At 46.3% G+C, this 26,448-nt stretch overlaps 1 protein-coding gene and 1 long non-coding RNA gene across 3 annotated transcripts in view; one reads left to right on the top strand and one right to left on the bottom strand.

The window, feature by feature from the left end:
- Positions 1–23,860, bottom strand: part of EXTL3 (exostosin like glycosyltransferase 3) — a 229,728-nt gene extending 205,868 nt beyond the window's left edge. For both annotated transcript variants that reach the window (XM_048845823.2, XM_048845821.2), the window contains exon 1: positions 23,719–23,860. The gene's annotated coding sequence lies outside the window, so the exon portion shown is untranslated. The remainder of the gene's footprint in view (positions 1–23,718) is intronic.
- LOC142071498 (uncharacterized) lies at positions 1,199–21,327 on the top strand. The gene is made up of 2 exons (XR_012667528.1): positions 1,199–1,347; positions 17,707–21,327. It is a non-coding gene; the product is annotated as an uncharacterized LOC142071498 (long non-coding RNA).
- Positions 23,861–26,448: the final 2,588 nt, after the last annotated feature.

Raw genomic sequence — 26,448 nt, 5'->3', positions numbered from 1 at the left:
TTGAGCACACCGTGCCTCTTCTGTGGATAGTGGCCTTCAGAGCTCTCAGTCCAAAAAAATCTTTCACCAAGCACCAAAAATTCACTCAAACTCCATTATAAAGAACAACAAAAGCTTTCATACTGTAGTACACCTGGGAATATCAGCAAACACTCCTGAAGTGGTACTGCGACAGCAGCAAGGAGCAACCTACCCTTGCAAAGCTTTGATTTGAGGGGGTTAAGTGCCCAAACTGGGCTGGCACTGCAGAACGCTGAGGCTGCCTTTTGGAGCAGTAAAAGAGAAGGAACAATGCATGGGGCTAATTTGCTTCAGTGAGCCCACCGCTCTAAGGGCCTGCTCTATCTCTTCGAGTTCCCTTGAATTCTGCGTGTCAATGCAGGTCAGACCTCTCCTTTCCTTTCCTCCCTCAAAACACACACTTTGAAGCTTTCCAGAGATACCCTTGAAGGAATGTCCATAGGGGACCATCAGAGTAACTCCCCAACCCCCAAACTCTACCCTACCGCAGATGGATAAGTTATAAATACAGAGGCATTTGGTAACTGTTGGTAGGAAAGAGCAGCCCAGCTTTTTTTCAACTCATTCAAGCTGTTTGTTCAACTTAAAGCACTGCTGTCTAATGCAGTTCAGGCAAGAAGCCAACGTTCATTTTATTTTGACATATTGTTACCAAGTTATTCTGTAGTATTTAACACGATTTATAGTGACTGAAAACTGCTAATTTAGGCCCCCAATCCAGCAGAGCACACATGTAATGTAAAGCATGGGAGTAATCCCCCTGAAGTCAATGCTTTGTTGGAGTGGGCCACAAGACCCAATGTTGTGAGGTTGCAAACACCTCAAATTCCATTGAAGTCAGTGAAATTTGAGGACCATCAGCACCTTGCAGGACTGAAGGGTTCTCTACTGCAGGGGCTCCCAAATGGTGGGCCACGACACAGTCCCAGGTGGTCCGCTGGCGCAACTGCAGTCTCCAGTCAAGATCTTAGTAAACCTTTAACTCCACGTGACTCGTGTAATCTAAGTAAAAGCTAAATAAATGTAATGTTTTGAGCTGTATATGTCAGAGTATAGAAAAAATGGATTTGTTTTAAAGAAACAAGCTGCAATATGTCAAGTTTAAGTCTCGTGAGTACAATAGTGCGTTTCACTGCAAGGTAACCTAGCAACACAGACACAGTCCTCCATTTACAACAGTAAAAAACAGCAAGCAGTATTTCAATCTGACATGGATCGATTTATTTTTCAAGAACAAGAAGGGTGCACTAGTGGAGAAGATAATGAAAGTCCCAGTCCTGGACCATCTGCAGCTACACAAAATGAGCCAGCCAGAAAAAGAAAGTGGTAAGAAAATATGATAACATGTACTTGATGTCTGGATTCTCCTTTACCGGATCGGATGAGTACCCATTGCCTTAGTGTGTTATAACTGTCATTTTATATTTTTATTTACAATATTTTATTCTTTTCTCATTAGAAGACAATAGGGTTGGGTCTTTACTTACACAGCACAGAAATTCAGATTTTACACTAAAAAAAATAAAACAATGTTGGACAACTATTTTGTTTTAAAATCAACACCATGTTATTTAACAATTTTGTTAATGTTGTGTTGCTTATTGTTCAGTTTTATACATTTGTACATTTATACACGGTGTTTTCTCTGTTTGACCACCACATTTTGCTCTCTCAACATATTTGTAAAGTGCAGTTTTACGAAAACTGTTTGGTTTGAAAGATCTTGAAGTATTTCTTTGCGTGCATATTGCTAGGTATTCTATCATTACAATTGTTTACATTAAAATGTAAAGGAAAAATTTACGTTGTTTATTTACAGTGTTACGCTTTATACGTATGTAAACATTAAAATTAATAATTTTCCTCAAGAAGTGCTAATAGTGGGCCACAATACCTATTGCAGCTGGGAAAAAAGTTTGGGAACCCTCCTGCTCTCGTGGACAAAAGACTGGATCTACGATTCAGCCATGACCCTAAGAACCCCTCAATGCCAACTGGCAAGGCAGGTACAAGAATATCCAGACCTTGGTCTGTACGATCTTATTCACCAAAGAATATCATGTGAAGTCTCAAACAAAAGCTGGTCGTTAACATTGTTATGAAACCTATGGAGATACTAGCTAAGGAGGTACATATCTATACTGAAAGTAAGTTCCTAAAGTCTGTATCGAGGCAGAGTTGACAAAAAGGTGTATTCATCTGTCTCTCTGTTGACATGTAAATTAAACATTGTAAGTAGGACTGTCGATTAATTGCAATGACTCACACGATTAACTCAAAAAAATTAATCGCGATTAAAAAAATGTAATTGCACTGTTAAACAGATTACAAATTGAAATTTATTAAATATTTTTGATGTTTTTCTACATTTTCAAATATATCTATTTCAGTTACAACACAGAATAAAAAGTGGACAGTGCTCACTTTATATTATTTTTATTACAAATATTTGCTCTGTAAAAATGATAAAAGAAATAGTATTTTTCAATTCTCCTCATACAAGTACTGTAGTGCAAACTCTTTATCACAACAGTGCAACTTACAAATGTAGAATTATGTACAAAAAAACCCTGCACTCAAAAACAATGTAAAACTTTAGAGGCTACAAGTCCATTCTGTCCTACTTCTTGTTCGGCCAATCACTAAGAGAAACAAGTTTGTTTACATTTATGGGAAATAATGCTGCTCACTTCTTAATTACAATGTCACCTGAAAGCAAGAATAGGCGGTCACATGGCACTGTTGTAGCTGGCGTCGCAAGATATTTACGTGCCAGATGTGCTAAAGATTCGTATCATCGTTCCAGAGGACATGCTTCCATGCTGATGACGCTTGTTAAAAAAATAATGTGTTATATTACATTTGTGACTGAACCCCTTGAGAAAGAATTGTATGTCTTCTGCTCTGTTTTACCCACATTCTGCCATATATTTCATGTTATAGCTGTTTCAGATGATGACCCAGCACATGTTGTTCGTTTTAAGAACACTTTCACTGCAAATTTGACAAAATGCAAAGAAGATACCAATGTGAAATTTCTAAAAGATAGCTACAGCACTCGACCCAAGGTTTAAGAATCTGAAGTGCTGTCCAAAATCTGAGAGGGCCGAGGTATGGAGCATGTTTTCAGAAGTCTTAAAAGAGCAACAGTCTGATGCAAAAACTACAGAACCCAAACCACAAAAACAAAAATCAACCTTCTGCTGGTGGCATCTGACTCAGATGATGAAAACGAACATGCATCAGTCCGCACTGCTTTGGATCATTATTGAGCAGAACCCGTCATCAGCATGGACGCATGTCCTCTGGAATGGTGGTTGAAGCATCAAGGGACATATGAATCTTTAACACATCTGGCATGCAAATATCTTGCGATGCTGGCTACAATAGTCCTATGTGAATGCCTGTTCTCACTTTCAGGTGACACTGTAAACAAGAAGCAGGCAACATTATCTTCTGCACAAGTAAACAAACTTGTTCATCTGAACAAGAAGTAGGACTGAGTGGACTTGTAGGCTCTAAACTTTTACATTGTTTTATTTTTGAATGTAGGGGGGTTTTGCACATAATTCTACATTTGTAAGATCAACTTTCATGATAAAGACACTGCACTACAGTACTTGTATTAGGTGAATTGAAAAATACTATTTCTTTTGTTTTTTACAGTACAAATATTTGTAATCAAAATAATAATATAAAGTGGGCACTGTCCACTTCGTATTCTGTGTTGTAACTGAAATCAATATATTTGAAAATGTAGAAAACATCCAAAAATATTTAAATAAAGGGTATTCTATTATTGTTTAATCATGTGACTAAGAAAATTAATCGCAATTAATTTTGTTAATCGTTTGACAGCCCTAATTGTAAGCTGATACAATGGAAACCCCACTTACATACAAAATCAACGGGGGAATGTGAAATAAGCACTCTGGAGAATAAGCTAAGGGAAGTTATCTAGGGCCAAATATAAAGAAAAGGCAAGGAAGACACCCCTTTATCCTGCATGTAGGAAGTAAACAGAGAGTGCATTTATAGTCATGAAAACAGGATCTCAAACAGGCTTGGTGGAAAACACTGCAGAAGATATGTGAGGTGATATAAATGTACTCAGACTGGAGGTTAACCTGTTATGGTTAATCTCTAGAAAGCACGTTAGAATTTTGTTTTATATTAGCATCCTATTAGGCACTCAGGCATTCTCAGAATAACAGACATTACAGTACTTCTGGGAAAGGTGCAAGCCTGCCCCAGCTGGGGTGACCCTGCCTCCACCAGCATGACATAGTCATGCTGCTCGGGGAAACAGATGCCATTTTTAAGAGTGCACCGCTTTACCACTGCTGGCATGAACTTGCACGCAAGGGCATGCTGGCGGGGGCAGGGCAGCATGCTCTTCAAAAAGGCATCCCCCCATCGGATAGTAGACAAAACCACATCCAGTTTTGTCTTGAGTACAAGACAGGGGGCAAACCCTAGAAAAGCAGAACTGTCCAATTTGATACCGGATGAGTGGCTTGCCTATTTTAAACCTGCTGTTTCTATTATCTTTACTCTCTGTTTCTTAAAACTTTGGTAATAAACTTATGGATGGTGTTTTCACTATAAATATAGCTGAGTGCTGTGGTATTAAGCTGAGTGCTGATCCTGAGTCGTATCACACAAGCTGGGATATACACTATTCCCTTAGGGGCAGCAGACCTGGTATTTCTGCAAGTGTTCAGTAGAGAAGGGGTTGGACGCTACAGGTGAACACTTCAAAAGGGCTCGGGGATTGGGGTGCACCGACTGTTAACCTACAAGGCAAAGTAAGGGCTGGCACAGCACAGAGGAGAGTGTCTGGGTGGCTCGCAGGCTGGTGGCATCAAGGAGCTGACATCCAATTAAGCACAAGCAGGACTCCCTTGCCCTGGAGACAGAGGGATAACAAGGTGATTCACAGTCCTTGGTACCCCAAGAACCAACACATCAGGAGACATAGGTTCAACATCTTGCTCAGTTACAGACTTCCTTTGTGACCTTGGGCAAGTCATTTAATTTACCCTGTGCCTCAGGTCCCCATCTGTAAAATTGGGACAACACTACCCTTCCACACAGGGCTGCTTTGAGGAAATAATTCATTACAGATTACAAGGTACTCAAATACCATGGTGACAAGGACTATAGATGTAAATATATAGAGATAAAAAAATTAGACAAAAGCCAAATTGGAATGCATTTTGTATTTTGAAAAATTCTACTTAAATATATTTTTAGTTCCTTCTGTGATACTGAGTGAACTATCTGTCTGCTAATGTATTTAAAAATCACACAGTGACATTTAAAATTTCTATAGTGCTTATTCTAAAGCAATAATATTTGCCTGTGATTTTCTAAAATGTGTCTTTGCACCTATGTAGCGTGGGAAATCATGATCATGGTGTCAAGACTGACAAATGTGTTTGCAGCTTTGGTTTCCCAGAGGGCCATGCTTGTCGCTTCACAAAGAAAAAGCAACAGATAGCTCTATCTACTGTCCAAAAATCTGGGGCCTAATAGTATTCAGAAGCATTCCCTAATGACATAAATTGGTTCGTCTCTAAGGTGCCACAAGTACTCCTTTTCTTCTAGTGACATAAGGCTAAGCCAGGGTGGCCAACCTGAGCCTGAGAAGGAGCCAGAATTTACCAATGTACATTGCCAAAGAGCCACAGTAACACATCAGCAGCCCCGGTCAGCTCCCCTACCCCGCTCCCACCGCCTCCTACACACCGGCAGCCCCGCCAATCAGCGCCTCCCCCTCCCTTCCCGCACCTCCCGATCAGCTGGTTCGTGGCATGCAGGAGGCTCTGCGGGGGAGGAGTGAGGGTATGGCAGGCTCCAGGGAGGGGGCGGGAAGGGGTGGAGCGGGGGCAGGGCCTGTGGCAGACTCAGGGGTTGAGCCGTGAGCACCCCCCGGCCCATTGGAAAGTTGGCGCCTGTAGCTCCAGCCCCGGAGTCGGTGCCTGTACAAGGAGCCGCATGTTAACGTCCGAAGAGCCGCATGGGGCTCCAGGGCCACAGGTTGGCCACCCCTGGGCTAAGCCATCAATTACTGCAAAACTGAAACCTCCATTTAATAAAATAAAATAAGTCAGGCCAGTGGCTCTCAACCTGCCCCCAGACTACTGTACCCCTTTCAGGAGTCTGATTTGTCTTGAATACTCCCCAAGTTTCACCTCACTTAAAAATTACTTGCTTACAAAATCAGACATAAAAATACAAAAAAAGTGTCACAGCGCACTACGACTGCAACATTGCTGACTTTCTCATGCTTACCATCTAATGATAAAATAAATCAATTGGAATATAAATATTGCTCTTACGTTTCAGTGTATAGTATATAGGGCAGTATAAATAAGTCACTGGCTGTATGAAATTTTAGCTTGTCCTGACTTCACTGGTGCATTTTATGGAGCCTGTTGTAAAAGCAGGCAAATATCTAGACGAGCTGATGGCCTCTGGTTGAGAACCACTGAGTTAGGCTACAGGGTTGCAAAGATAACCTTCCGAATATGAACCAGTGCAGTGCTGTCCTTCAAGAGTCTGCTGCTGCTGTTTATAACTCTCCCAGCCAGCAGAGTGAATTTGACAAAGCTACGAGCCAGTTAAATTTCTACTATTAGGAATGCAGAGGGCAGCAATTAAATGGAGAGCAATCATGTGATCTTAAAGTCTGAATCAGAGCCAAGCACTGGAGCTCTTAGTGGAGGACATTCACCAAAACAGAGGCTGACAAGAGGGGAGCCAAATAAAAGGACAAAAAGGAAATGAGCTTTTAGCTTAGCATATATGGGTGGAGGGAGGAGTATGCTCAAGTGGGAAAAGCACAATCTCGGGAGCCAGGAACTCTAATCCCACTGACTTGCTACTTGGCCATGGGAAAATCATGGCACCTCTGTGCCTCACTTTTCACATCTGTGAAATGGAACAAATTTTATTTCCCTACTTCCTTGAGGCCTTCTGAATCTTAATTCATAAGCATTGATGAAGTGCTTTGAGATCTTCTGATAGGTGGCACCACGACAGCATAATCATAACTGAAAACATCTCCTAACTGAGTGAGAACAAACAATTTGCCCTCCCCGGCAAATGATACATACACAATGACATTCCACAGAAAATATTATGACTAAGGTTTAATTTGACTGGATTTAGACTCCACAAGAAGTCTTCCTCTTTGTCTCTAATAGAAGATAGTCAAGGAAGCTACAAGCTTTATGTCCTACAGGTTTTTTGTTTGTTTGTTTGTTTGTTTTAAATAAAAGGTGGATTCCTAGATTACTGTTGTACTTGAGGCAGTGGAAGAAGCTGAATAGAATACATCATAAAAAGATGCCACTGGGATCAGTTAAATCCAGCAAAATGGAAAGCACTGAGAAACGCTGGAGCCAAAACATAAAACTGGATTTAACTGGACATGTTCCATGGCAGGATGTCAATAAAAAGGGAACCTCATAAAGTAACAGCAATGTGGCTTATTGGTGCAGCCAATAAAGAAAGTGCTATTGGCCAGATACTCAGGTGAAGTAAATCAGTGTAGCTGTGTTGAAATCAATGGAGTGATGCTGATTTATGTCAGCTGAGGCTCTGGCCCTGTATATGTAAACTCAGTCATAACCCCCTTCCCCCACCCCCAACACGTTGAGCCATAAAATTAATGAGAACTTTGCCTGTATATAGCACTGTTCATCTTCAAAGAGCTCTAGAACGATCAATAAGACTCTTCGCATCCTCTTGAGGTAAAGGCATTTTATGAAAGGGGAAACAGAGCCACAGGTTAAGCTATCTGCCCATGGCTACAGAATGAGACTATTAAAACCAAGATCACAGGGCAGAAGTTCCTGGCTCCCAGTCGCAGTCTCATACCGCTAGGCAGAAATTATCAGATTATTTAAGCAGCACAAGGGAGGTCACAGATTTATAGACTCCAAGGCCAGAAGGGACTGTTGTGATAATCTAGTCCAGTGGTCTCCAAAGTTTTTGGATCGCGCACCCCCACGGTGCTGCCAAAGAAAGGAGAGGGGAGACCTATCGCAGGAATGCAGAGCTGCCACCGAAGGAAAAAAAAAAAGGCAGAGTGCTATCCCGCAGTGCTCCTCCTGCCGCGCACCCCCGGGATCCTCTGGCGCACCCCACTTTGGAGACCACTGATCTAGTCTGACCTCCTGATAACGCAGGCCAGAGACCTGCCTCACAATAATTCCTAGACCGATCTTTTAGAAAAACATACAATCTTGATTTTAAGATGGTCAGTGATAGAAAATCCACCAAGACCCTTTGTAATTTTTTCCATTTATTAATTACTCTCACTGTTGAAAATGTACTCCTTATTTTCTGTCTGAATTTCCAGCCATTGGAACATGTGATACCTTTCTCCGCTAGAGTGAAGAGCCCATTATTAACTATTTGTTCCCCATCTAGATACTGATAGACAGGAATCAAGTCACCCCTTAACCTTGTCTTTTTTAAGCTAAATAGTGCAGTATACTCAAAGCACCAATTCTCCACTGCCTTAGACCTTGAGTCATCATTTACACATATGCAAAGTTAGAGTGAAACATTAGCACCAGTGTGAATGAAAGCAGAATTCTGATTCAGTAGCATTTTATACCCACTTTGTACTGGGATAAATGGTGCACGGCAGTGCAAGATTCAGCTCCATAGGTGAAATCCTGGCTTCACCTAAATCAATGGGAGTTTTGAAGCTGACTTGGATTTCATTCACATATTTTAACCTGAAAAACAAGGGAGCAGAGTCTATAGTAGTTTATAGAAACGGCAAATCAGCATTCTATTCTCAGCTCTACTACTCATGTATTGTGCAATCATGATCAAGTTACTGAACATCAGATTCCCCCATCATCAAATGGAGAAAACAGCAATCTGACAGCGATGTTGCAAGACTGAATTAATGTTTGTGAAGCCTCCTTGAAGGAAAGATGCTACAGAAGAGCTAAGCGTTACTGCTACTACTGCCCTGCTCAGAGAATAAGTCACCAGGGGAGACCAGAGCTGGAGTATAGGTGATGCGTGGGGGGAGGCAGAAGATGTGGGGTCACATGCCCCCCCACCCCCCTCCAGATTTGCTGCTTGGCTTGTACTGAGCCTGCTCCATAACACTGCTGAAGCCAGGGGCTCTCACTCTGAGCCCCCCTCTCACACACACACCCTCACTCACTATCTGCAGGCGTGGGTGGTCTCTAAACTGGATAGTTTAATTTACAATATATATCATGAGTGGAATAAAAATAAGCAGCTAAAGAGGAGGGGGGGGGACTCCAAGATGTCTTTGTTAGTTCTAAGTATTCAGGGAGAAAAGAGTTATTATTTGAGGTCCAGATTATTCATGAACTTTCAACAAATGCAGATCTGCCATTGCTACAAATTCACAAGCAGCTACTGAGACAAATGGATGTAATTTCTGTAATTTCATCTGTTGCAACTGCAAGCCAGAACAGAGGGTTTAACTAGCTTTTGCTTTGTGCTTAGCTTCATTTCTGAGTCCTGCAACTAGACACATTGTCATAGTGAAAATTTGCTTAGGTTTGCATGTTAGTAGGTATGGCTTTGGCTAGGCTAAGCTTTACAATGTAGAGTTGACCACTCATTATACGGGTTTGGTGAAACCAATTTTTTAATGAGGGATCATCTTGTTGCTTGCAGCCTATGTTAAAGCCACTAGTTCTATGGAAAAGATATCCTCAAAATGAACAGTTGGCTGCACATTTTGTTATACTATCTTTCTTTTTTCTTTTTCTTTAAATGTTGCTTCCAAGTTTGCAACAGCTGGCATGAGATCTTTCCTTTGGTTTAGACAGAGTCAATTTTCATCTGGTCTTTCTCTTGAAAGTATCACCCTGATTTGTATTGTCTTTTCCTTTTGAATTTTCAGTTCTCCCTTCTCTGGGTTCCATGCGTGCACGCTCTCATGTTTTTTAATCTCCTATACCTCTTATTAAGAGTTTCTTCATTCATTCATTCATTCACACACACACACACTTTTGCTGTGAGAAAACAATAGGACGCAGGGGAAGTCCCACTAGAAGGAAACATTAAAGACCTCAGGCCCAGAACTAGCTGAAGCCTTTAGCCCACTGCCTGAAAGAATCAGTGCAGGACTGGTGATCTCCAATTCCCACTGAACTACAAGCTTCCCCGGCCCCAGTCTCCACTGGGTCCTAACAGCAAACCGTGGGGGCTGTTTTTAAACAGATCAGTAGGTGTAGTGCCAATGACGAGTTCCGGCCTGAAAAAGGAGCAATGGGCACTGCCCAGCGAGACGACACAAGGCACATGGGGAGAGGGGCTGTTAAACCCAGACATCAGTTTAAATTGGAAGCTCTTTGGGATATGGATCCCCTTTTTGTTCTGTGTTTGTACAGCAGCTAGCTCAGCGGGGTCCCAGCCCGTGGCTGAGGTTCAAATAAGGTTGCCAACCCTCACGGTTTCGCCGGGAGTCTCCTGCAATCAGGCTCTATCTCCCAGAGGCTACTGCAGCCAAACCCAGAGATTTTGGGCGCTAACAGTCCGGCAGCACAGTGGGGCTCAGACAGGCTTCTGGAAGCAGCCAGCACCATCCTTGCAGCCTCTGGGAGGGGGGGCAGAAGGGTACCTGCACACTACCCCGCCCCGAGCGCCGACTCCGCAGCTCCCATTGGCTGGGAACTGTGGCCAATCAGAGCTGCGGGGGCAGTGCCTATGGGCAGGGGCAGCGTGCGGAACTCCCTGCCCCCCCACCACCTAGGAGCCGCTGCCAGAGGGATGTGCCGGTCACTTTCAGGAGCTGCCCGGGGTAAGCGCTGCCCCCTTCACCCCAACCCCCTGCTCCAGCCCAGAGCCCACACCGAAACTCCCTCCCAGAGCCCACACCCCCTCTTGCACCCCAAACCCCTGCTCCAGGTTTAGCCCGGAGCCCCCTCCCACACCCAATCTCCCTATCAGAGCCCGCACCCCAACTCCCTGCCCCAGGCTCAGCCCGAAGCCACCTCCTACACTCCGAACCCCTCAATCCCATCCCCCAGCCCAGAGCCTGCAACCCTTCCCATACTTCAACCCCCTGCCCCAGCCTAGTGAAAGTGAGTGAGGGTGGGGGAGAGTGAGCAATGAAGGGAGGGGGGCTGGAGTGAGTGCGGGCAGGGCCTTGGAGAAGGGGCGAGGCAAGGATGTTTGGATTTGTGCCATTAGACAGTTGGCAGCCATAGGCTCCAAGGTGCTGCGGTAATACAAATAATAAAAACCAAAGAGGGAAAAATGTGGATGGTGGTGTGGGTACAGGATCAAAACAAGGGGTCCAGTGGGGGGTGACACCAAGCATAGGAAAGTGGACAAAGCCTGCTGCTCCGTGAAGGAGCCCAAGGACTCAGCCAATGCTACCCACAGGAATTCTGTCTGGAAGCATGCACAGACAAAGGACCGTTAAAGGACCCCAACATTCGGGGAGAACCCTCCTGGCCAGCATCCTCCTCCTGTTCTAATGGATGGCCACCTTGGCCAGCACCAGGCGGCCAATGGAAAGGTCACAAAAGTGCCAGATCAACAGTCCCAGACACTGCAAACTTCTGTTTATCCACAGCGCAAGCAGCAGTCGTGAGAACTCCCCACACTGCCTCTAAGTGGGTCAGCTTTGATGGGAAAGAACTACGTCTAGCAGTAATAGACGAAGTTAGTCTCCATGATGTATTAAGTCTGTGGCCTCCCACCCACCCGGGACAGACAATAAGGTGCCAATTTGTGCCAACTCTAATGTAGACACTTGTCCAATGTGTGCTGAACAGTGACCTTCCAACTCATTATACACAGACCATGTACCATCAGGTGGTGACATCCACAGATCACTATTTACCTCAGCTTGACTCAAATCAGTGACCTAGAGAGGTCCCATTGCCAATGGCCTCGGCCATCAAGTTATTTCCTCTTTTTAGAAAACTGCTTCAACACACTGAGAATTATTTTCCCCCTTGGTTAATAGCACCATTGTCCCTATTTTTTTCCTCTTTTAACCTCAGAGAAGGGAAAAAGGCCCAATTCAGAGTTCGCCTTGTGTTCCTGATCAATAAGCAGGCTGCCTGAAGTTACACGACCCCTTTACAGTTTTGAGGGTAGTCATAGGATTGATTTGGCCAGCAATAAAAGGACAGAACACTTATGCTCAAAGCTTGTGCCAAGCCACAAAAAGTCAAGATAGATAACGTAATGAGCTGGCTAGTGTATATATGTACTACTTCCCCCTACCTCCTAGAAAACACGTGACAGATATTGAAAGCGTGACGGATGTTCATCACATTGTTTGATGCCCTACTACAGTGGTTTTCAACCTGTGGTCCACAGACTCCTAGCGGTCCGCGGACTATGTCTAAGGTTTCTAAAGGGGTCCACACCGCCATTCAAAATTTTTTAGGGGGCCTGCAAATGGAAAAAACTGTTGAAAAACACTGCACTACCGGATGGCGCTCAGAGACTATGGTGAAAGCACAGTGTAAGAACCTTTACAGAACAGAATCAGAACTGCTCAGATGTATGTCACAAGCCCTGTACTGCTAAACACATAATGGAGATTTTCCTTTAGCACAAAAGACAAGGGCCTCTTTGAGCAGAAAGCCTCGGTCCTGTCTTCTGCTGAAGTGAACTTCCTAGTGACCACAGACTGCAACCAAGTGACAAACAGGAAGTGTTTAGGTGGACACAGATTTATTACAACACGCAGAAGCATTAAGATCTGCCTCCCTCAGACCCTCATCTAAGTTAGGAAAATGATGAATTAAAGTCACTGTGATGCGATATGTTGATGAATGGAGAATATTCTACCCCCGTCTCCACATTTCAGTGATAGGTTTGAGACCAGGCAGCAATATCATCCCTTGTAATTGATGAGCTCAGATGTTTTCACCCTTAATATCTATATTATTTAATTACATACATCCAAAGTCGGAACTTCCCCAGTGGGTAAAATTATCCAAAAGACAACCAGTCTGCTGGAGAGTTTTATTACCAGACCAGAAGAAGAAATGAGGGTGTTCACCCCCCAGCTGTGAAGAGGTTGGTTCCATGATAGGAAGCTATCTATGACGAAAACATCTCCCCCTTGTTTTATTGTAGCTCTGCCCTAGCAGCCATGTAGTTACAGCTGTGACATGACATGTCCAATGTAAGCTCCTATTTCCAGGGGTCAGAATAACCTAGGGGTGGGGAGGAGAAAAACACTCCACACTTTTTGAGGCCGAAATGTCTCCTGCTCATTCTCAGTCCAGAAGCTAATTTCTTTTTGTTTTTAAAAGTTTGATAACTCTGCATCAGCCAAGTCGATTCTTATCTGAACGTGTTGGTGATGGAGAGGCTTTTTAACTAGTTAAAGTTTTTAGTTCCTTTTGTTTTTCACAACACTGCAAGTGGGCAGCACATCTGAGAATAGGTTGTGTGTCCCTGTTGAAACCATTAGAGAACATATTGCCTCTTTGCGGGGAAAAATATTTATCCTTCCTGTACTCCTTAAAAAGGCAGGTCACCTAGGAGCAAACATTTATCAGTCTCAATTGAATTGAGTGTTCCCACACACCTCTGATTTCTGCAGAGTCAGCTGGATTTAAAAGACAATGTGGGTCACCTTTGAAGTATTTCCATACTTCATTGTGCAAGCTCCTAATCGCTACAATATATTTTTCATGTCTTCAATGGGAATTATGATCCAGCTTAATGTGGTGGATTTATACATGTTTCCCCTTGAAAGCGAGAGCTATAGAATTAAATTTCTTTCACTTACGTAGATATAATTCACTCCAAAAGAAAACTCCAAGAAACTTACAAGCCTCTCAAAAGAAGGATTTATAACAGATTGTCCTTCTCCGTCTTTTCCCTTAGCTGAGACAATACATGCAGTAGCATAATTGTCTTTTAAGTAGCTCCATAGTGGCACAGGGGACAATGCAACTGAAACCTTGCAAAGATTTATATAGGTTTTAATCTTGCCTTCAGGGGTTTAAATGCTACCACCACAGCCCCCCAAGGTGCTTGGGCCCCACTGAACCCAGAAGTAGCAGTTCAACAGGAGCCTGAGACAGCTGGCCCATGAGGGAAGAGGAGAGAAGGCAGCTGATGTGAAAACAGGCCACACTCAGCTGAAGAGGAGTGAGCCAGGCAGAGACCAGTTGCCTGTGGAGAAACAGGCACAAATGCAGCCACTGCTAAGCAGAAAGGTTGGCGGAAAGGTCTTGGAAAAGAGGAGCGGGAACGTTAGGGGATGAAGGAGTTTGGAAAGAGAAGCGTTCATCTGAGCATGTGAGGGGACAGTTGGAAGAGAGAGCGTATAGTTTTGTTTTGTTTTTTTAAAAACAACCCTAAGGGAAACATTTCAAGGCAGGAACATGAGCCAATTTTGCAGAACTGGGAGTGGTTTTGGCTTCTAAGGTTTGGCTTGAAATGATTTTCAACAACAGATTTTTCTTTTCAAGGATTTGCATGTGATACATGTTACATTATTACAACCATTGGGGTCTGCTTGGGCTCGATTATACTGTCAGTTGCATACAACGCTTATTGGTTCCATGGGAGTTACCAGTGCTGCCAACTCCAAGTGTTCAAAAAACAAGTCAGGACCAAAATATAATGAAGGGGAAAAAAAAGTGGGGCTCCTTTTATTTGCCTTCTGGGTTTTCAGCCTTGGGGAGGGAGGTAACTTTTGTAGTTCTCCTCTGCAATCATGCACTTTTTTTTAGCTTTCCTTTGCAACCATGAGGGCTAAAAATAGAAGCTGAAAATTTTGCATAGTCACATGACTCCAGGAGCTGGAGCTTTTGTTTTTTCTTAAACAACCACAAGGCTCACAATAAAACCATGAACGTCGGAAACACTGGGTTGCACTTGAACACAGCAGCCAAGGTAATGTTTAGTTCACTCAGATGCAATTGCATTGCTAACAAGTTTGGCTGCAGCTGCCCCATCAGATATTTATTTCTGAGTCTACAGTATATCTTGGACCCCAGTTTGGGCCTTATGTGTGTGGCCAAGGTGGGGTCAGAACCATTCAAAGTTGTGTAGCAAACTGCTTTTCTCCACAGAAACTTGTTAAGGTGACTTTAAAAAAAAAAAAAAAAAAAAAAAGCTCGTTCACCCAGTTAAAATTAAAACAAATTTCCATCCTCACCCCATTCCCCCTCCACACCTGAAAAAGTTGTGGGGAGGGGAAAGGCACTATCTTATTGAGGATTAGCCACTCAGAGTTTGATCATTTTAAAAGGCAGCCTGTTTTTGAGGTTAGGCTTAGGAGCCATTGGCCATTATCTTTGAAAACTCGTGGCGAACGGGGGAAGTCCCGGATGACTGGAAAAAGGCTAATGTAGTGCCAATCTTTAAAAAAGGGAAGAAGGAGGATCCTGGGAACTACAGGCCAGTAAGCCTCACTTCAGTCCCCAGAAAAATCATGGAGCAGGTCCTCAAAGAATCAATCCTGAAGCACTTACATGAGAGGAAAGTGATCAGGAACAGTCAGCATGGATTCACCAAGGGAAGGTCATGCCTGACTAATCTAATTGCCTTCTATGATGAGATTACTGGTTCTGTGGATGAAGGGAAAGCAGTGGATGTATTGTATCTTGACTTTAGCAAAGCTTTTGACACGGTTTCCCACAGTATTCTTGTCAGCAAGTTAAGGAAGTATGGGCTGGATGAATGCACCATAAGGTGGGTAGAAAGTTGGCTAGATTGTCGGGCTCAACAGGTAGTGATCAATGGCTCCGTGTCTAGTTGGCAGCCGGTGTCAAGTGGAGTGCCCCAGGGGTCGGTCCTGGGGCCGGTTTTGTTCAATATCTTCATAAATGATCTGGAGGATGGTGTGGATTGCACTCTCAGCAAATTTGCGGATGATACTAAACTGGGAGGAGTGGTAGATACACTGGAGGGCAGGGATAGCATACAGAGGGACCTAGACAAATTGGAGGATTGGGCCAAAAGAAATCTGATGAGGTTCAATAAGGATAAGTGCAGGGTCCTGCACTTAGGACGGAAGAACCCAATGCACCGCTACAGACTAGGGACCGAATGGCTAGGCAGCAGTTCTGCGGAAAAGGACCTAGGGGTGACAGTGGACGAGAAGCTGGATATGAGCCAGCAGTGTGCCCTTGTTGCCAAGAAGGCCAATGGCATTTTGGGATGTATAAGTAGGGGCATAGCGAGCAGATCGAGGGACGTAATCGTCCCCCTCTATTCGACATTGGTGAGGCCTCATCTGGAGTACTGTGTCCAGTTTTGGGCCCCACACTACAAGAAGGATGTGGATAAATTGGAGAGAGTCCAGCGAAGGGCAACAAAAATGATTAGGGGTCTGGAACACATGACTTATGAGGAGAGGCTGAGGGAACTGGGATTGTTTAGTCTGCAGAAGAGAAGAATGAGGGGGGATTTGATAGCTGCTTTCAACTACCTGAGAGGTAGTTCCAGAGAGGATGGTTCTAGATTATTCTCAGTGGTAGAAGAGGACAGGACAAGGAGTAATGGTCTCAAGTTGCAGTGGGGGAGGTTTAGGTTGGATATTAGGAAAAACTTTTTCACTAGGAGGGTGGTGAAACACTGGAATGCGTTGCCTAGGGAGGTGGTGGAATCTCCTTCCTTAGAAGTTTTTAAGGTCAGGCTTGACAAAGCCCTGGCTGGGATGATTTAATTGGGTATGGGTCCTGCTTTTGAGCAGGGGGTTGGACTAGATGACCTCCTGAGGTCCCTTCCAACCCTGATATTCTATGATTCTATGTCTAAATCTTTCTTGTGAAACCAAAATGAAAAACATAATTCTTTCAAAAACAAATTCTTCCCTCGACCTAGCTACCACCTGTCGGGGAGGTGGATTATCTACGCTGACAGGAGAACCCTGTGTTGGCATAGATAATGTCTACACTGAAGCGCTAGAGAGGCGCAGCTATGCCACTGTAGCATTTTAAGTGTAGACAGGCCCTTAGACCAGTGGTTTTCAACCTTTTTTTATACACAGATCTTTAAAAAATTTCAAATGTCACTGTCGGACCCTTTGGAAATCTTAGACATAGTCTGCAGACCCCACAGGCCGCAGACCACAGGTTTCAAACCACTGTTCTGTGGTAACAACAAACTTTCGTGGACCCCTCACACATAGTCTGTGGATCCCCAAGGGTCTGCTGACCACAGACTGCAAACCACTGCCTTAGGCTCTGAGAGCCTGATCTGCAAGGTGCTTAGTTCCTCCTGAGAGAGACAGAGCAACTTCCATTTACTGATGGGACTTGAAGTCACCGAGAACATTCAGCACCAGATAGCATCAAGTCCTTATACGAGTTTGGAACAATTTTCTGCCAAAGTTTGTTAATGGTGCCAGTTACGTTCCCTTTCAGAACTTGCTGGTTATTGAATTTCTCCGACTTCTGAGACAATTCTGTTGCTTTTTAAACTATCTTCTAAAAAACTGGGGAGGGAGGACTTTAAAAGGATGGCAGCGCAGTAGGTATTAAATAAACATCTCATCTATATTTAAAACTGGGTTTGATCTTTACTGTTTTCATTCCATCCTCCATGTCTTGACTTGTAATTTCTTCTGTTGCTTGTGTGTGTGGTGGGTTGGATTGGGTTTTTTAAACATACTGCTTCAACTAATTTTTTGATCAATTATTAAAAACATTGCTCTCCTTTTTCATTCTCTGCTCCCAACAGAAAGTGCAGCTAGAAAGAAAGTTGAACTGGAAAGATTTTTTTAAAACAAAATATTTTGAAAAGAAATCCTACAATCCCAGGACAACAACAGAAAATATCTTTAATGATGGAAGTTACAGCTTCGGCCCCCATCCTGCAATCAGACGAAAGCCAGCAAACCTCTTTACTGGGGATCTGCCCAAGTGGATCTGATTACAGGACTGGAGGCATAATTTAAAAAAAACAAATGTATTGACCCTTCCCGTACGTTTTCCTGCATTACTGTCAGCATCAGTAATGCTGTAACAAATCCTTGGCCGCATTGGAATTTCACGAGTGCCACTGCGCTCGGCACCGAGAACTTCATGGCGACAAGAATGACAGGACTCAGATCTTTGTGCCCCCAAAGCACATGAGTGAAGGCAGCGTGAGAAACAAGAGCTAAAAGGAAATTTGTTACCATATGAATACCGTGCCAGCAGTGCTCGGCGCACGTTTTGCTACAGTCCTGTCAGAGAACCTACAATCTGAACGGACAACACGCAGTCAGAGGAAGTGGGGTGGGACGTAACGAAGAGGGCTGTGATTGAACAGCGAAGTTAAGCATACATCACTCACCCAGCGCCTACACTCGCACTGTGTTCACCTAAGTAGGTTGACCACGGCTCTGCATCACGTGGGGAGCTGGTGATATTGTGCCACTGTAACAGGACTGTTAGATTGGCAGGAGACAAATTTGAGTGTAGACACTGGCATATCTCAGCCGATGCCAGCGGACTTACGTCGACCTAACTTTGTAGCGTAGACCAGACTTAATTCTGGTTGTTGGGTTAGTGTGTGGGGGCTGGGGTGCGTCAGTGTCCTGTGATATACAGATCGAAACAGATGATCTGGAGGTCCCTTCGGGCCTTGAATTCTATGACTATGTTAGTTCAAAGATTTTATTTGATGTTTTTAAATCAAAGTACTGTTATTTAAGAGAGACTCTCCATTAACACGTAGCAGTACAGAGTCTATGGCAGCGTGGAACAGTTCCAGTTCCATCCACTGGAGGATGGTAGTACACATACAATGACCAATTCATTGCGATATCAGCACTCATATAGCACTTCACAACTTCAAAGCACTACGCAATTAATAGCCGCAACGACCAAGTAGTATTATTTCCCATTTAATAATGGGAACTAAGGCACAGAGGGAAACTGACATGCCCACGGTCACACAACAAATCAGTGTGAGAATCAAAATTAGAGCTCAAGAGTTTCTGGCTCCCAACCCTGTGCTCAACCCACACCTCTCGACAGGGAGTTAGACTAGCAAATGCATGTATGTCGGAATAAAAATTTAACCAATTTCAATGTGAGCCTTTCTAGTGCTCACACCCTGCACACACATATCTGGGAGTCTGTGCATTCATAAAAAGAGCTGGAAGAGACATTGCCTCTTGTCTAGTCTCCAGTGTAGGATTGCTTCCAGCAATAGATTACTCAATGTTATGTCTAGTCTAGTCTTAAACGACCCAAGCAATGGGGCTTCCACCACTTCCCTTGGGAGACTGGTCCACAGCCTCCTAGGACTGAGTGTTACCAAGTTTAGGCTTGAATGGGCCAAATTCAGCATTAGTGTAATTCCACTGACATCAATTACATTCAGCACAAGGGAAACGTTTTCTGGTTATTGAGCCAAACTCAGAGCTGGCACAGACTAGGGTAAGCACAGAGCTGTCCCCACTTACACGACCTCCCTCTGCAGCACTTGCAAGAACAAAGCTGCACCCTGCTTGCATCCAGATCCACTTGTGTCTCCTAGTCGGACCTGCTGAGTGAAGATAAACGTCAACTCGCCCCTGCTGCTGCAGATGACTTGATGCAACTCCCTCCCCTCCACCTCAGGCACTTGGCTGGCAAGACCGAACTATTCAGGCAATGCATGGATGTGTGTGTAGATGGCAGCTCCAACGCACCAGATAAGCCCTATGCATTTCTAACTACAGCGTTAGAACTGGGAAGCAGCGCTAGGAGTGCAGAGCCAGGACCTGGCTGAGCCACAGGCCAGGACTCTATGCTACTGCACAGGTCACCTGCCTGCTTCTCTGTGCGGAGTGGCCTCCCCCAGGCCAATTCATCACCCACCTTTGAAAGGAGATTTGAGTTGCACCTGAAACAGTCTCCCCCACTCAACCCAGCACCCGTTTCAGCCTTCAAATCCCTACTTAAAATGCACTTTTCCAGGAGCCATTCCTTCCTTATTCTCCTCTCTGATGAGCTCTCCATACCCTCTTCATCTTATTTCACTCCAGCCAGGTAATCTAACGAAGCACCCCAGTCATAGGAGCAGAGGAAATGCCCTGTAGATAGCCCTCTGCTCTGATCTACGCCAATAGCCTGTTTTGACAGTGGCCAGAACCAGCCGCTTCCAACGACAGTGCAAGAAACCCTGAAGTAGCCAGCTGGGGAATAACCGGCTTGCAGGAAAAGCGCCTTCCTGACCTTCACAGTTACAGAGTTTGGCTTCTGCTCTGAAGCATAAGGGCTCGATGTCCTTTTTCCACTCCTGCCTCTGTGCCCTCTTCTGTGTAACGTCCTTTGCACGAACAACCTCCCTATCCAGCCCCACCTTCGCCTTGGCCCTTTCCTCCTCCGAGTCCCTATTTCAAACATACTTCTTCCAACAAGCTGGCCCACTGTAACCCTCCCCTCAGCAGGTGGCTGACATCCCCTAACTGTTCATTAACGAGACGAGTGCTCATTGCTTTTCGCTGCCTCCTTCGTATCGTCTACCTGGACTGGAAGGGAACCATGCCTTTCTCTGTGTCTGACCATCAACAGTGCCATACAAATAGGTAACCTGCCTCTCCTACATTGCGCAGGCTCTTGTGGATAGGAGATGTCTCGGACGCTGTCTTGCTGTATGAGCGCCATGCACGTGGACGGTGCCATGTCAATGATTTCTGGAAAGGATTCCAGCCTCATAGCAGAGCGTCCTCCCTCCGGCTTCCCCTTCTGCTGGCTCCTGTGCGGGCAGCCCTGCGGGAGTGGGAGAGGCACATTCCAGTGCTCTGCGGGAGTTCAAAGCTTGTTCAGACTCCAGCTTCCGGACCTGGCCAGGTCCTGCAGTGGTGGGCATGGCACAGGAACTTCTCTAAATCTTGCCAGAGAAAGGTGCCAGCTTCTTTGCTTTATAGCATCCACTGCCTTACGATCCCAGAGTGGCACAGAACATTAACTCTGCACCAAACCCTCGTCAGCACACCCAGCCCCGAATGGAATATAACAGCTACCACCACCACCACCAGTAATCACACTTGGCACTTACACAGCCCCTTTCATCTCAGGGTCTAACTGCTTTACGGACACCCCTGTAGGGGCTGTTGTATCGGGACCTTGCAGCCAGCAAGACCTCAGCAAGTTGGTTTTAAAAAGTGAGGTGGGGAAGGAGGAGTGAAGGAAGAGCCTCTGAAAGACAGACTGCAGCTTCCTCAGAGGACAGGGAAGAAGTTTGTTCAGATGATTTTGTTTAAGACAATAAGAGACTGGAAACGAGTTTTAAAGGAAGATACGAGGTTGGACCATTTGCCCTTTAGTGAGCCCCAGTAGTCTGATGTGGTGGGAAAGATAAACAAATAAACCATGTGTTTCATGATGTAAGCTTCTGTCCTATTTTTATTCCTGACAAAATTCCCTTTTTTCTTTTTTTAAATGTTGCTCTTTCTTGGTGCTTTCACACAGCTCTACAATTAAAAAAAAAAAAACCCGTAGGTAATGTCTTGCTAATACGGCATTAGGCTTCTTCCAAATCTATCACCTCCAGACTCAGAGTTACAGGCCTATGCTGGAAGCATAATGTGCCAAGAGTACTGCGCCAGCAAGGGGGATGAGGGGAAAAGACAGAAGATTGTGCAATGACAGTGGGAGACTCGGAGTTCTGATTTTAGAAGCAGTAATATCTTCATTGAAAATAAATCAGAAGTGCCCTAATAATCCACATCCCAGCATGAGGAGTTAACATGAAAAGGGAGATACAGATACCAATAAGAAGTGATGTGCAGGAGGAGGGATATCCTGAAACACCCATGTTCAAGCTAAAGGGAATTTGGGATAATTTTTCCATCCCCTCCTCTCTGGACATTGCTAAAATCATCCCTGCCAGGAAGGGCTTCTCTGCACCTCAAAAATGATTGCAAAGATCAAATTTTCCTTACTTTCCAAATGGCAAGGTTCTTTTAAAAGTAAGATTTGCCAGGGGAAGGATTCACTTGGGTTCGACTGTAACGTGACTGACTGCCATTCCCTTGCATTGAAGTGCTGTGTTATACCATCAATACGCTAACTGGACCAAAACCAGGGCTTGGTGAAGGGGTTGCAATCCTGAAGTTTCCCAAACTCCAGGTATTCGCTTTGACCCAAGCTTAATTTGACCCAGCATGATGGGTGGCTGTTGTTTTTTTAAATCAGAAACAAATTCCAAACTGCCCCCCCATTCAGAATTGGGGGAGGAGGAGACAAGAGTCTTACACTGCCATGTAAGAAAACACCAGAGAGCCCCATCTGAGAAGTATGGAGCTGCTTGAGCTTGCTTTAAAAATACATAATGATATGAGAGTACTGCAGCAAACTCTGCAGACTTTCCCTCACAGCTATGGTGGTACCATAGTAGGGTGACCAGACGTCCCAATTTTATAGGGACAGTCCCGATATTTGGGGCTTTTTCTTATATAGGTGCCAATTACCCTCCGGACCCCCGTCCTGATTTTTCACATTTGCTCTCTGGTCACCCTGTACCATACTCACTCCTAGAGCGCCATGCACTGTTGATATATTGGGAACTAGCTCCTGTCAAAAAGAACAGGAGGACTTGTGGCACCTTACAGACTAACCCATTTATTTGAGCATAAGCTTTCGTGAGCTACAGCTCACTTCATCTGAATGCATACTGTGGAAAGTACAGAAGATCTTTTTATACACACAAAGCATGAAAAAAATGGGTGTTTACCACTACAAAAGGTTTTCTCTCCCCCCACCCCACTCTCCTGCTGGTAATAGCTTATCTAAAGTGATCACTCTCCTTACAATGTAATGTAATGTAATCAACATAGCTCCCGTCAGTGTTTGGCTTTTCCCATTGCTGACACACACAAACACACACACAGAGCAAGAAAGTTCTCTACGGGACCCGCCGGGCCAGCCACACCAATGTACAAGGGAGTGGTGGGAGGGGAATAAGGAGGCTGCCCGGCAGATCTGGGAGCGGGGGGGCCGGGCAGACAGACGGAAGCTGGGCTTCAGAGCGGCAGGCTCCCCCGCGCTCCCCGGGGGGCGTGAGACTCCAGGCCCGGGGCGCGGCTGCCCCCGCGTGCTTCGCTTTCCCCGGCGCCGGCTGGCAGCCTCTCGCTCCGCGCCGGCACAAAGAAACCCGGCCAGCGAACAAGGCGGAGCGGAGCGGCAGCGAGCCCGGAGAAGAGCGGCTTCGGGCGGGACGTTTCCCTGCCTCTGGGGCTCGCGCGTGGCTTTTCGGGGGGGGGGGGGGGGTTACAAGACAAAAAAAAAAACAAAACACGACCCACCCACCCCCCCCCCCCCCGCCGGCCGCGCTCCCGTCCTCGGAACGACTCGGCGTGGCAGCCGCCGCCCGAAGTCCCGCACACGCCGGGGGCCGGCTTCCCATCCCGCCCGTGCCCACCGCAGGGCACCGGGACACACGCCTGGGGGGCGGGGGGGAGGCAGAAGAGTGCGCCCTGGCACGGACCCACACGAGCGTGCAACAAGCCCTAGCTCTTTACACCCGTGCGCCCTCCCCTGCGGCCACACACGAGCCAGCCGCCCGCCTCCCGCTCCGTGCGAAGCGGCCAGGGCTCCCCACCCCAGAGCCTCCGGCGGCAGGATAACCCCAATCGCGGCTCAGCCTGCCGCACCGGCCAACGCGCGCCCCAATTCCTCCTCTCCCACCCCTCCGGGAGCCGCTGGGAGAGGGGAGCCATGTCTGGACAACCCCAGCCTCACAACCACGCGAGGCGAGCCCGCCTCCAGCCCTTACCTGCCGGCGGCGGGGAGCAGGGCCGCCAAGCGTGCAGGGCGCTGCAGGCGCCGGGGAGGCTGGTTGGCCGGCGGAGAAGGCTCGCGCCGCTTTCCCCGCCCGCCGGCCGCCCCCCGGCTCTCAGCTCCCTGGCGGCGGCGGCGGCGGCGGCAGCATTGTGCAACAATCCCCGGGTGCGGAGCCGGAGCCAGCGGCAGCCACCAGGCCCATGGTGCATTGTGGGAGGCCGCTGCGAACCAGCGAGGGGAAGGCGACTCCTGGCGGAGATGCGGGGCGGGTGGGGAAAGGCCGCGTTGCCCGGGGTCAGGTTGAAGCAAGCGGGGGGGGGGGGGGCGTCCTGGCGGCGCTTCAGAGAGGAACACGTTTATTTGGGCCTAAGCTTTCGTGGGCTAAAAGCCCCTCGTTGTTTTTGCTGATACAGACTCGCGCGGCTACCCCTCTGGAAGAAGAGGGCTGAGGACTGTGGGCGCTGGGGAGGGGACATCTAATGGGCCCTTAGCCTGAGAGGGGGACCCCCCCCCCCAGTGTGATCTATGCAGAACAGCCTCCATGATCAGACCCGCCTGGGGAAGGCAGGGGAAGGGCAGCTCTGGCAAAGGGCACCCCCTGTGGGCTTTAGAGTCAGTGGCTGTTTCCAGGCCTGGCTGTGTCACACCGTTGTAGGTGCTGGGGGTTCGGGTGAGAGGCTCTGGAGGAACCACATTCAGGGCGAAGGAGGCCCAACTGAGGCAAGATACGCGGCCCCCACAGGGTGACCGTATTTCCTTAAATTGAAAACGGGACACCGGGTACGTGACCGCGGCAGGCGTCTCAGGGTCAGCCCCGTGCTGCCTGGTGTCAAAGCTCGCCTGAGCCCCACCTCTCAGAGCTGGCCCAAGCCCTGCCAGACGAGGCCGTCAGCCTGAACCAACGTCACAGATGTCATGACTTTTTTGGCAAAACTGGACATTGGTCCCACTGGCTCTTGTCCAAATGTTTCTCCACGCTAAATGGGATAGCAAATGGGACAAATGCCCATTTTTGCCCCCCAAAAAAGTTGTGATGTCCAGGACCAAGCTTAAAAAGGGGACTGTCCCAGCCAAAACGAGACATATGGGCACCCCAGGTCAAACCGGGGAAAGACATAGTCTGGACTAAAAGAAAAGGAGTACTTGTGGCACCTTAGAGACTAACCAATTTATTTGAGCATAAGCTTTCGTGAGCTACAGCTCACTTCATCGGATGCATACTGTGGAAAGTGTAGAAGATCTTTTTATACACACAAAGCATGAAAAAATACCTCCCCCCACCCGGTAATAGCTTATCTAAAGTGATCACTCTCCTTACAATGTGTATGATAATCAAGTTGGGCCATTTCCAGCACAAATCCAGGTTTTCTCCCCCCCCACCCCCCCACAAACACACACAAACCCACTCTCCTGCCAACCTTCCACACAAACTTCCTCGTGGCTGGACTTTACTAAAACTAGACAAGCCATTTACAACACACACTTTGCTTCTCTACAAAAGAAAAAGGACACTAAACTTTCTAAACTACTACATGCCACAAGGGGCCACAGCAATGGTTCCCTCAACCCACCCAGCAATATTGTTAACCTATCCAACTATACTCTCAGCCCAGCCGAAGCAGCTGTCCTATCTCGGGGCCTCTCCTTCTGCCCCTCTACCCCTACAAACATGATACAGTTCTGTGGTGACCTAGAATCCTATTTTCGACGTCTCCGACTCAAGGAATATTTCCAACATACCTCTGAACAACATACTAATCCACAGAGACCTCCCTACCAACACTACAAAAAGAAGGATTCTAGGTGGACTCCTCCTGAAGGTCGAAACAGCAGACTGGACTTCTACATAGAGTGCTTCCGCCGACGTGCATGGGCTGAAACTGTGGAAAAGCAGCATCACTTGCTCCATAACTTCAGCTGTGCAGAACACAATGCCATCCACAGCCTCAGAAACAACTCTGACATCATAATCAAAAAGGCTGACAAAGGAGGTGCTGTTGTCATCATGAATAGGTCAGAATATGAACAAGAGGCTGCTCGGCAGCTCTCCAACAACACTTTCTATAAGCCATTACCCTCTGATCCCACTGAGAGTTACCAAAAGAAACTACAGCATTTTCTCAAGAAACTCCCTGAAAAAGCACAAGATCAAATCCGCACAGACACACCCCTGGAACCCCGACCTGGGATATTCTATCTACTACCCAAGATCCATAAACCTGGAAATCCTGGGCGCCCCATCATCTCAGGCATTGGCACCCTGACAGCAGGATTGTCTGGCTATGTAGACTCCCTCCTCAGGCCCTATGCTACCAGCACTCCCAGCTATCTTTCAGACACCACTGACTTCCTGAGGAAACTACAATCCATCGGTGATCTTCCTGATAACACCATCCTGGCCACTATGGATGTAGAAGCCCTCTACACCAACATTCCACACAAAGATGGACTACAAGCCGTCAAGAACACTATCCCCGATAATGTCACGGCTAACCTGGTGGCTGAACTTTGTGACTTTGTCCTTACCCATAACTATTTTACATTTGGGGACAATGTATACCTTCAAATCAGCGGCACTGCTATGGGTACCCACATGGCCCCACAGTATGCCAACATTTTTATGGCTGACTTAGAACAACGCTTCCTCAGCTCTCATCCCCTAACGCCCCTACTCTACTTGCGCTATATTGATGACATCTTCATCATCTGGGCCCATGGAAAA

The sequence above is a fragment of the Caretta caretta genome, chromosome 3 (assembly GCF_965140235.1).
Source record: "Caretta caretta isolate rCarCar2 chromosome 3, rCarCar1.hap1, whole genome shotgun sequence".
In the NCBI taxonomy this organism is placed as follows: domain Eukaryota; kingdom Metazoa; phylum Chordata; order Testudines; family Cheloniidae; genus Caretta; species Caretta caretta.
Note: the sequence above shows the minus strand (reverse complement) of the source record. Positions and strands in the feature narration are given on the sequence as shown.